The sequence below is a fragment of the Vulpes vulpes genome, chromosome 3, assembly GCF_048418805.1.
Source record: "Vulpes vulpes isolate BD-2025 chromosome 3, VulVul3, whole genome shotgun sequence".
In the NCBI taxonomy this organism is placed as follows: Eukaryota; Metazoa; Chordata; class Mammalia; order Carnivora; family Canidae; genus Vulpes; species Vulpes vulpes.
This window is the reverse complement of record NC_132782.1, coordinates 96,304,579-96,313,966: the sequence shown is the minus strand read 5'-3', so window position 1 is coordinate 96,313,966 and position 9,388 is coordinate 96,304,579. Positions and strand designations below refer to the sequence as shown.

Below are 9,388 nucleotides of genomic sequence, written 5' to 3'. Positions count from 1 at the left end.
AGCCTCCCTGCATGGAGCCTGCTTCTCCCTCTGTCTGTGTCTCTGCCTCTCTCTCTCTCTCTGTGTCTCTCATGAATAAATAAATAAAATCTTTAAAAAAAACTTAAAAAGAATATGTATTCCTTTATGTAGATCCAGATTTCCATCTGGGATCATTTTCTTCTGCTTGAAGGACTTCCTTGAACATTTCCTATAATGAGGGTATGCTCATGATGAATTCTTTCAGCTTTTATATAACTAAAAGCATTTTTACTTTGCTTTCATTTTTGAAATATTTATTGCTTGGTATAGAATTCTAGGTCGACTTTTTTTCCTTTTAGTACTCTAAAGATGTAATGCTGTCTTCTCGTATGCATTTTTTTTCCAACAAAAATCTGCTGTCCTTCTTACCTTTGTTCTCTGTAAAATATCTTTCCCCTTCTCTCATTGCTTTTTTATTTTTTGTAACAGCTTTATGGAATGTAATTCATATATGTCTTTACAGATGTGCCTGTACTGAATATTCAACATAAAGGGAATCTATATAATATATGAGTTTTTTGGTGACTGCTTTCTTTCACTTAGCATAATGTTTTTAAAGTTCATTCATGTTGCACCTTGTATCAATATTTAATTTCTTTTTTTGGCCAAGTAATATTACATTGTAAGTACATACCGCATTTTGCTTCCCTACTCATCAGTTGACAGACATTTGGGTTTTCATGTTTTGGCTATTGTGATTAATGCTGCTATGAACACTCATGTATTAGTGTTTATGAAAACGTGTGTAATTTTTTGGAGGTATATACCTAGGATCAGAACTGTTGGATCAATCAGTAATTGAGTGTTTAACTTTTTGAGGAACTGCCAAACTGTTTTCCAAAGTGGCTGTACCATTTTATATTCTCACCAGCAAATGTATGAGGATTCCAATTTCTCCACAATTTTGTCAACACAAAAGCATATTTCTTTAATTATACCAATTCCACCAAATGATCCCTAACCACTTTTTAAAATATTTTTATTTATTTATTTGGCACAGAGAGAGAGAGAGAGAGAGAGCACAAGCAGAGGGAACAGCACGCAGAGGGAGAAGCAAGCTCCCTGCAGAGCAGGGAGCCTGATGTGGGGCTCAATTGATCCCAGGACTCTGGGATCACCCCCAGAGCTGAAAGCAGACACTTAACCATCTGAGCTACCCAGTTACCCCAGTCCCTAACCACTTTTTATATTTTCTCTTTATACTTGGTTTTAAGCAATTTTTTAAAAAAGATTTTCTCTATTTATTCATGAGAGAGACACACACAGAGAGAGAGAGGCATAGACACAGGCAGAGGGAGAAGCAGGCTCCAGGCAGGGAGCCCGACATGGGACTCGATCCTGAGTCTCCAAGATCACACTCTGGGCCGAAGGCAAGCGCCAAACCACTGAGCCATCCGGGCTGCCCGGTTTTAAGCAATTTGATTATGATTTTCTTTTTTTTTTTTTTTTTTTGAAAGATTTTATTTATTTATTTATTTATTTATTTATTTATTTATTTATTTACATAAGAGACACACAGAGAAAGAGGGAGACAGAGAAGCGGGCTCCATGCAGGGAGCCCGAAGTGGGACTCCATCCTAGGTCTCCAGGATCACACCCTGGACTGAAGGCGGAGCTAAACCGCTGAGCCCCAGGGGCTGCCCCAATTTGATTATGATGTTCTTTGGTACAGTTTTCCTTATGTTTCTGCTTTTAATCTTATGCAGTGTAATTTTCTCCTCAGTCATTATAGTTTTCTTATTTAGAAGATTCATTTTGTTCTTTGTTATATTGTCCATGTTTCTACTTACTTCTTTTCCTGTCGCTTGTATATATGGAACATAATTATCTTAATTGCTTGAATTTTCTTATATACTAATTCTATTTTGTGCCATTTCTAGATTAGTTTTGATTATTTGTCTTATGCGTTATTTTTTCTGTTTCCTTGTATGTCTGATAATGATCTAGATTAGATGATAGACTTGTGAATTTTACTTTGACATGTTTCTTTAAATCTTGTTGAACTTTTTTTTTTAAGATTTTATTTATTTATTCATAGAGACACAGAGAGAGAGAGAGGCAGAGACACAGGCAGAGGGAGAAGCAGGCTCCATGCAGAGAGCCCGACGTGGGACTTGATCCCGGGTCTCCAGGATCACGCCCTGGGCTGCAGGCGGCGCTAAACCGCTGCGTCACTGGGGCTGCCAATCTTGTTGAACTTTAATATGGGATACGTTTAAGTCACTTGTTGACACTTTCAAGGCTTGTTTTTAAAGTTTGTTTGGCTAAATTGGAGTTGTGTTTAGTCTAAGGATAATTCATTCCCACCACGGAGGCAAAATACTTCTGACAGTTTTACCTAATACCCTGTGAATTAGGAAGTTTCCTGTCTAGGGTAGTGAGTAGCATTTATTCCTGGCCTATGTGTGCCCCAAAAGTTGGTCTCTCAAATCCTTTTGGGTAGTTTTTTCCATTGTCCTAAGCAGTTTTCTCACAGGCATGTGATGATATGTACTCAGCTGAAGACTTAGGAGATACACCCTTGCAGCTCTGTCCTGCCCACTACCCTGCTCTGCAAACTCTGTGTTCTTGGCCTCCCTGGACTCCCAGTTCTGCCTCTTTGATTCAGAAGGACTGAAGTCTCAACCTGAATTCCACCTCGACACTGCACCCTGGAAACTCTCTCTAGGCAGTAATATGGGCAATAACAGGGCTTATCTCATTTGTTGCCTTTGTTCACAGATCACTGTCCTTTGTTATTGATGTTCAGTGTATTGAAAACTGTTATTTTATATTTTATCTTTTTTTTTTTCAATTTCAGGCAGAAGGGTACATCTAATTTCTGTGATTCCATCTTATTTGGAATCAAAAGGCACTCCCTCTTTTTAAAAATTAAGCATGGCAGGTAGCCTGGGTGGCTCAGCGGTTTAGCGCCACCTTCATCCCAGGGCGTGATCCTGGAGACCCCAGATCGAGTCCCATGTCAGGCTCCCTGCATGGAGCCTGCTTCTCCCTCTTCCTGTGTCTCTGCCTCTCTCTCTCTCTCTCTCTCTCTCTCTCTCTCTCTCGTGAATAAATAAATAAAATCTTTTTAAAAAATTAAGCATGGGGCACCTGGGTGGCTCAGTCAGTTAAGCATCTGCCTTTGGCTCAGGTCATGATCTCAGGATACTGGGGTCAAGCCTTGCTTTGGGCTCCCTACTGACAGGGAGCCTGTTTCTCCCTCTCCCTCTGCCCACTGCTCCCCCTGTTTTTGTGCACTCTCTGTTAGATAAATAAATAAAAATGTTTTTTTTTAAGTTAAGTATAAAGTATTTTTAAGGACTTCAATCAACTGGTTTTTTAAAGGATTTAAGAGAAAGAGTGTGTGAGTAGGGGAAAGGGCAGGAGAGGGAGAGGGAGACTCCTTACTGAGCAAGTAGCCTGATGGGAGTGCTCTATCCCAGGATGCTGAGATCATGACCTGAGCTGAAATCAAGAGTTAGATGCTTAACCAACTGAGCAACCCAGTCACCCTCAGCTATTTTATTATATGAAATTTATAGAGTTTGCCCTGCTCTTTGCTCTGTCTACTAGTACTTTATGTATTAAAAGAACTGGTGTTTTATAATTTTGCATTATGAACTCATCTGCAGTGGGAACTTAATCTGTGGGAATTCTGTGAGGCCTGGACTTAAGAAATTCACCTATAGATCAATTTTATGTTTGCCTGTCCAAGGCCCCTTTCTTTATGTGTTTTTTTTTTTTTTTTTTTTTTTTTATGATAGTCACACAGAGAGAGAGAGAGAGAGAGGCAGAGACACAGGCAGAGGGAGAAGCAGGCTCCATGCACGGGAGCCCGACGTGGGATTCGATCCCGGGTCTCCAGGATCGCGCCCTGGGCCAAAGACAGGCGCTAAACCACTGCGCCACCCAGGGTTCCCTATGTGTTATTTTTTATGTTTTTATTTTTGATCATAGATCATAAAAGTGGTTTACAGTTATCCTTTTAACAACACAGCTTTGAACTGTGTTGAACCTCTTATCCATGGACTTTTTTTTTTATAGTACTGTAAATGTATTTTCTCTTTGTTACAATTTTCTTAGTAACATTTTCTTTTCTCTAGCTTACTTTGTAAGAATATGGTATATATTACACATAACATACAAAATATGTATTAATCAACTGTTTATGTTATCAGTACAGCTTCTGGTCAACAGCAAGATATTAGTAGTTAAGTTTTTGAAGATTCAAAAGTTGTGTGTGGATTTTTTACTTCATCAGGTCAGTACCACTAACCCCTGTGTTGTTCAAGAGTCAGCTGTATATTCAAACATCAAAAACACGTGAGGAAAGGCCATGGTTATTAATTATCAGGGGAGTCATTTTTTTTCCCTGACCTAGAATTCAGATCAAATCCCACAAGATTTCATGTTTGATTGGACATAAAAGTAAACTCTGTTCTGTTCCACATTTTCACTGAGAATACAGTGCTTTGAAGTCCTTAAATTAATGTGGAAATGTCGGTTCTAGCTCTCAGGCTCAAGACTTTGTCACCAGCAGCTACTTGGAGCTACAACCCAATCTGTTAAGGCTACCATATCCCCACCAAGCACCAGTTCTTCAAGATTGGCACAGTATTAACTTATGTGCTTAGCTCTCTGGTTTTGTATCTTCTTCCCTTTTCAAGAGATAAGCTATGCGCTTAAAAGAATGTCTGCTATATTTTATTCAGAACTTCCCTATAACTATTGGGTCCTCTGTATTGTCAGGAACAGAATGTTCCAATTTACTTTTTTAACCTACTGTCACCAGACTTCCATCTTGACAACTTCAAAGGCCAATGATGACCAGGAAGCAGTTGCCAAATTCCCTGGATACTATTTCATTGAGGATGTATTCCAACCACAAGTGATAAAATACCTGGCTAGGAGGAGCTTAAACCATAAAGATGCTTAATTTTCTTAAAACAGCTTATCATTTTGGCAGCTCAATTCCATTAAGGACCTGTTTTTTCTGTCCTTTGTCATCTTTAGCATGTCACGATGTTCTTTATCTCATTGTCACATAGTGGCTGCCTCCTGTGACCACATGCAAGTAGCAAAATGTAGCAAGCAGGAAAAGGACTTTTTTTTTTTTCCTCATGAGCCTCTCTCTTATTAAGTAGGAAAAAAATCTTTCCCAAAGGTCCAAGCAGTTGACCCTTCCACCCTTCTGGTAAGAACTGTGACATGCCTACCCCTGGAGCAATAATTCAAGTCATCACTGGGGTTGGAAACATTGCTGGTGGAACAATAAAGGGGTTTTGTTGACAAGGAATACAAGTTGCAGAAATGCACAAGGCAAGATCCCTGCCCTTGAGGTCCTTAGGAAATGTAAATTCTCTATTTGTCTATCCCCAAATCTAATTTCCACCCTGAACCCCCATTCTCCCACATGCAGGAAACAAAGTAGCACATTGTGTAAACTCCATCAAGGTTAAGCAATCAACTGTGTGTGCCACAGACACCTTCTCTGCATTACTATATGAGACAGTATAGAACAAAACTTTTTTTATTTGGAGCAGGCTCCTCTCAGAGGCATTTTACACTGCTGCCCATCTGGCCTTAAGATATAATCGTCTTTTGCTGGACCTCGCCCCCAAATTGCAAGGTGACAGTGAATCACTATCTATCTCCTTCTAAGGAAAGTGGTCCACACAGTTTACTAGTTCATTGGAGTATCAGAGCTTAGTGTCAACCCCAGGATGGACAGCAACAGAGAAAATTTTTATTTTATTTATTTTTTTAAAATTTATTTATTCATAAGACACACACACACACACACACACACACACACAGAAGCAGAGACACAGGCAGAGGGAGAAGCAGGCTCCATGCAGGGAGCCCGACGTGGGACTCGATCCCAGGACTCTGGGATCACGTCCTGGGCCGAAGGCATGCGCTAAACCCCTGAGCCACCCAGGGATCCCCCAAGAGAAAAATATTTAATGTCACTTGCTTTAAATCTGAAGCAGAGAAAAATCACCCAGAGGCGTTTATTTGGAAGTGACTAGAGTCCATTTTCTCTACTGGGCAGAATGGAAGGTAGGGAGGCTGGAGGTAGAGTTGAAATCCAGGTGTAGACAGACTCATGCCCGAGTTTGAGTGACTCTGAAATGTGCATCTGCTCCCTTGGTGTGTTCCTGCTGCCTCTCACAGATAGCATCACCTGAAGAACAGGAACAGAGACCCCTCACTTTATGCTTCTTTTCAACCTCTCTTCCCACCCCTTCTCCTGCTCACCACCCAGCACAAGACCTGCAACGTGGTGCGTGCTCTACAAAAATGCTTATTTAACAAAAGGTTGTTAGAGTGAATAAATGAGAAAAGGAAGTTACTGCAATGGCGGGAAACGAGCTCAACATATCTCGAAGCCAGATGTGTTCAACTGTATCCTGGTGAAGGAGAGAAACCCAGAAACGCATGCACAGGGGCAGATTGAGAGAGAGAGCTCTTGCAGACAGAGCAGAACTATGATCACCAAGTAAAGAGGAGACAGCCTAATCAGAGAGCCAGACGGGCCCCACCTGACTCTTACTGCAGCTGGGGTGGGGGTGGGGGGGGAGCCTAGAAGGTTCAGCGGGCGCAGGCTCCCACCTCCGCCCCTCTCCCGCTGCTGGGTGAGCATGGAAGCTGCCGGGCGGGGAGGCAGCCTAGCTGGGCTTTCCAGAACGAGGCAGGATGGTGTGAGCTCAAACGCCCTGCAATTGCTGGGGCGACAGTGGCGACACTTGAGTTATTCACAAAGGCTGGAATTCAAATGAGGCTGGCACGGCTCCAAGTCGCAGTAGCTTAGGAGGAGAGAGAGAAAGGCGTATTAAGTATTCATCAAGATCTTAGCGTTGCGTGGGCTCTGAGCGTTCTCCATCTGCATCCCTCCCTCCACCACGGATTTTTGCGTGGAGGGGGGGCTCCTCCAGAAGCACTTTGTCCGTCAGTCTATGAGGTGGGGGTGGGGGCTGGGGAGGGCCGAAGTTAAGCAGAATTGTCTTATCACATGATGGGGGACCTGTATCATGTGATGACTCCGGTGATGTTGGAGGCAGCATGTGACTCCCAGGGCTACGTGGGCTCAAAAACAATTTAAATACAAAAACACAAGCAGGTTCCCCTCCTCTCTTTTGCCTTTTGGTCTGGCTCTCCCTACCTTTGGGTTGGTGCCCGACTGAATGGAAAACCCGTCATCTTGCAGGCACTAACCTGTGAGCACCGGGTACCTGGAGACCAGGCCCCCTCTGCTGGGGCGTCCCCCAGGAGCTGTGCCCCATCATTCTGCAGCCCACTGACTCCCAGCCTGGTAAGTTACTGAGCACTTTGAGCAATTATTTGTGAAGCTGCCCTAGACTGGCTCATTAGCATGCACAGGGCACCCTCATTGGGCACTGGGCACGTTGGGAGGAAAGTGCCTGCCGGCTCTAGGGAGCTGCAGCTCTTGGTCGGTCGGCCAGACATCCGCAGCCTTCCTGGGAAGCGGAGCTGTGCTGGTTACGTTGTGCTGGGGTGGAAGGAGGTCCTCCATCCCTTTCCCCTTCTCCCCCTCCAGCCTGCCTCTTTCCCTTGTCTCTCCTCCCTCAACCTTGCTCCTTTGAGTCCGTTTTTTTTTTTTTTTACCTGCCCTCTCCCTCTTCCACTCCTATTTTCCCCCACTTTCTGTCTCCCGCTGCTTTTCTTAGGAGGTCTGCTCCTCTCGCCTTTTAAAATGATTTTTTGGGGGGTACCTAGATCTTACATTCTTTCTGTCCAGAACCTGAAAGAAAGCCTCTGAGGACTTGGTGATTGCAAATGTATTAACCATCCCTTCCAAAATGTTTTCCTCGCTAATACATTGTAGATGGCCTGGTTCCTGTCATATATGTGTGTGCGTGCGCATCTGTGTTAAAGGGTGACTGATCTGTTTCTTGGAGCCATCAGAGCTGTTTCTCGGGTGGATGTTTGTGGGCTCCAGATCCCCACTCAGCTAGTGGACCATCAAGTGATAGGAGGGGCAGTGAACAGCAGTCAGGAGACATTGCCCTCTGACCCCAAATGTCTGGCTCTGTGGGAGAAATCAGGTCTTAAAACAGGAGCCAAAATCCAGTCAGTGCTCAAGGATTAGGGGCTCTACGCATCTCTGAGATCTGGCTCTGAGTGTGAGGCCGCACCTTTGCAGGATGAGACAGAGGGTTGGCTGAGAAACTAGCCATGGGGAAGACACATGTAAATTTAATCATGGCAGTGACCATACTTACTACATAGGAAGGAGATGTTGGCTATGTCAGAAGTTTCTGATTCATTGTTACCCAGGTGTGCTGACACCTGCTCAGCAAGAAATAATGAACAATGAGCACAATCCACCCAAGAACTCAATGAGCAGGTGCTATTTTTATCTCTAATTTAGAAATGGGCAAACTGAGGCACAAAGCGGTTCGCGTTAGGTCACTCAACGAACCTAATAGAGTGATAGGTCTATCACTCTAGGTGATAGAGCTAGGTTTTGAGCCCAGGCAGCTTTTCTCCAGAGCCTGCACAGTTAACTACTGTGATAAACTGCCTCCAAAAAAGAAAAATTAAACCCATCCACATTACTATGTGACAGGTAATATGCAAAGTTCAGGGCTATATTTGTGAACAAAACAGAGACATTCTGTTGGGACAATATATTATTTCAAATCAAGGTATTTGCTAAAAGGAATAGTAGGGTGCAATGAAAATATGTAACTGGAGACGTACTTCAGTTGGGGGAGGAGTCCCAGCCTCTGCCAATGTAATACTTAAGATGTAACCTGAGAGAGGAGTAGGAAGTCAAACAGATAAAGAGGCAGGAGGAACACTCCAGAAAGAGGGAATAGCATGTGTGAGAAACTCGAGGTTGGAAAGTGCTGGGACCACTCGAGGAGCATCAGGAGGCCAATGGGCTGAGCACAGTGTAAGTGGGACCGTAACAGGAGATGAGGCCATCCAGACTATGTGCGTCTCTTGTAGGCCTTGCTAAAGTGACTTGGGTTGTATCCCAGGATCAATGAAAAAACCATTATAGCATTTTTAGTAGGGAAGTGGCATAATTGGATCTGCAGTACCAAAAGACTTCTTCAAGAGGTGTATCGGTTAGTTTTTGCTGCATTATAGACCACACTGAAATGTAGTGCTCAAGACAACACTCATTTATAGTTCCATATGCCGTGAGTTGGCAATTGCAGGTGGAATCATCTGGACAGTACTTTTTGCATGAGTTCGCTCATGTAGCTAGTCAGCTGGCACACTGGCTGACGGTGGCTGATCTTAGATGATCTCATGTACATTTTCGTTGATGGGCGGGAGCAATTGAAATTGGCCGGGCCATGTGTCTCCATATCTAGCAAGCTAGCCCAGTCCTCTTCACATGACAGCT

General features: G+C 43.4%; 1 protein-coding gene across 16 annotated transcripts in view; it reads left to right on the top strand.

Moving 5' to 3' along the window:
* Positions 1-7,039: 7,039 nt before the first annotated feature.
* Positions 7,040-9,388, top strand: part of TNRC6A (trinucleotide repeat containing adaptor 6A) — a 207,413-nt gene continuing 205,064 nt past the window's right edge. For all 16 annotated transcript variants that reach the window (XR_012000602.1, XR_012000601.1, XR_012000600.1 and 13 more), the window contains exon 1: positions 7,040-7,318. The gene's annotated coding sequence lies outside the window, so the exon portion shown is untranslated. The remainder of the gene's footprint in view (positions 7,319-9,388) is intronic.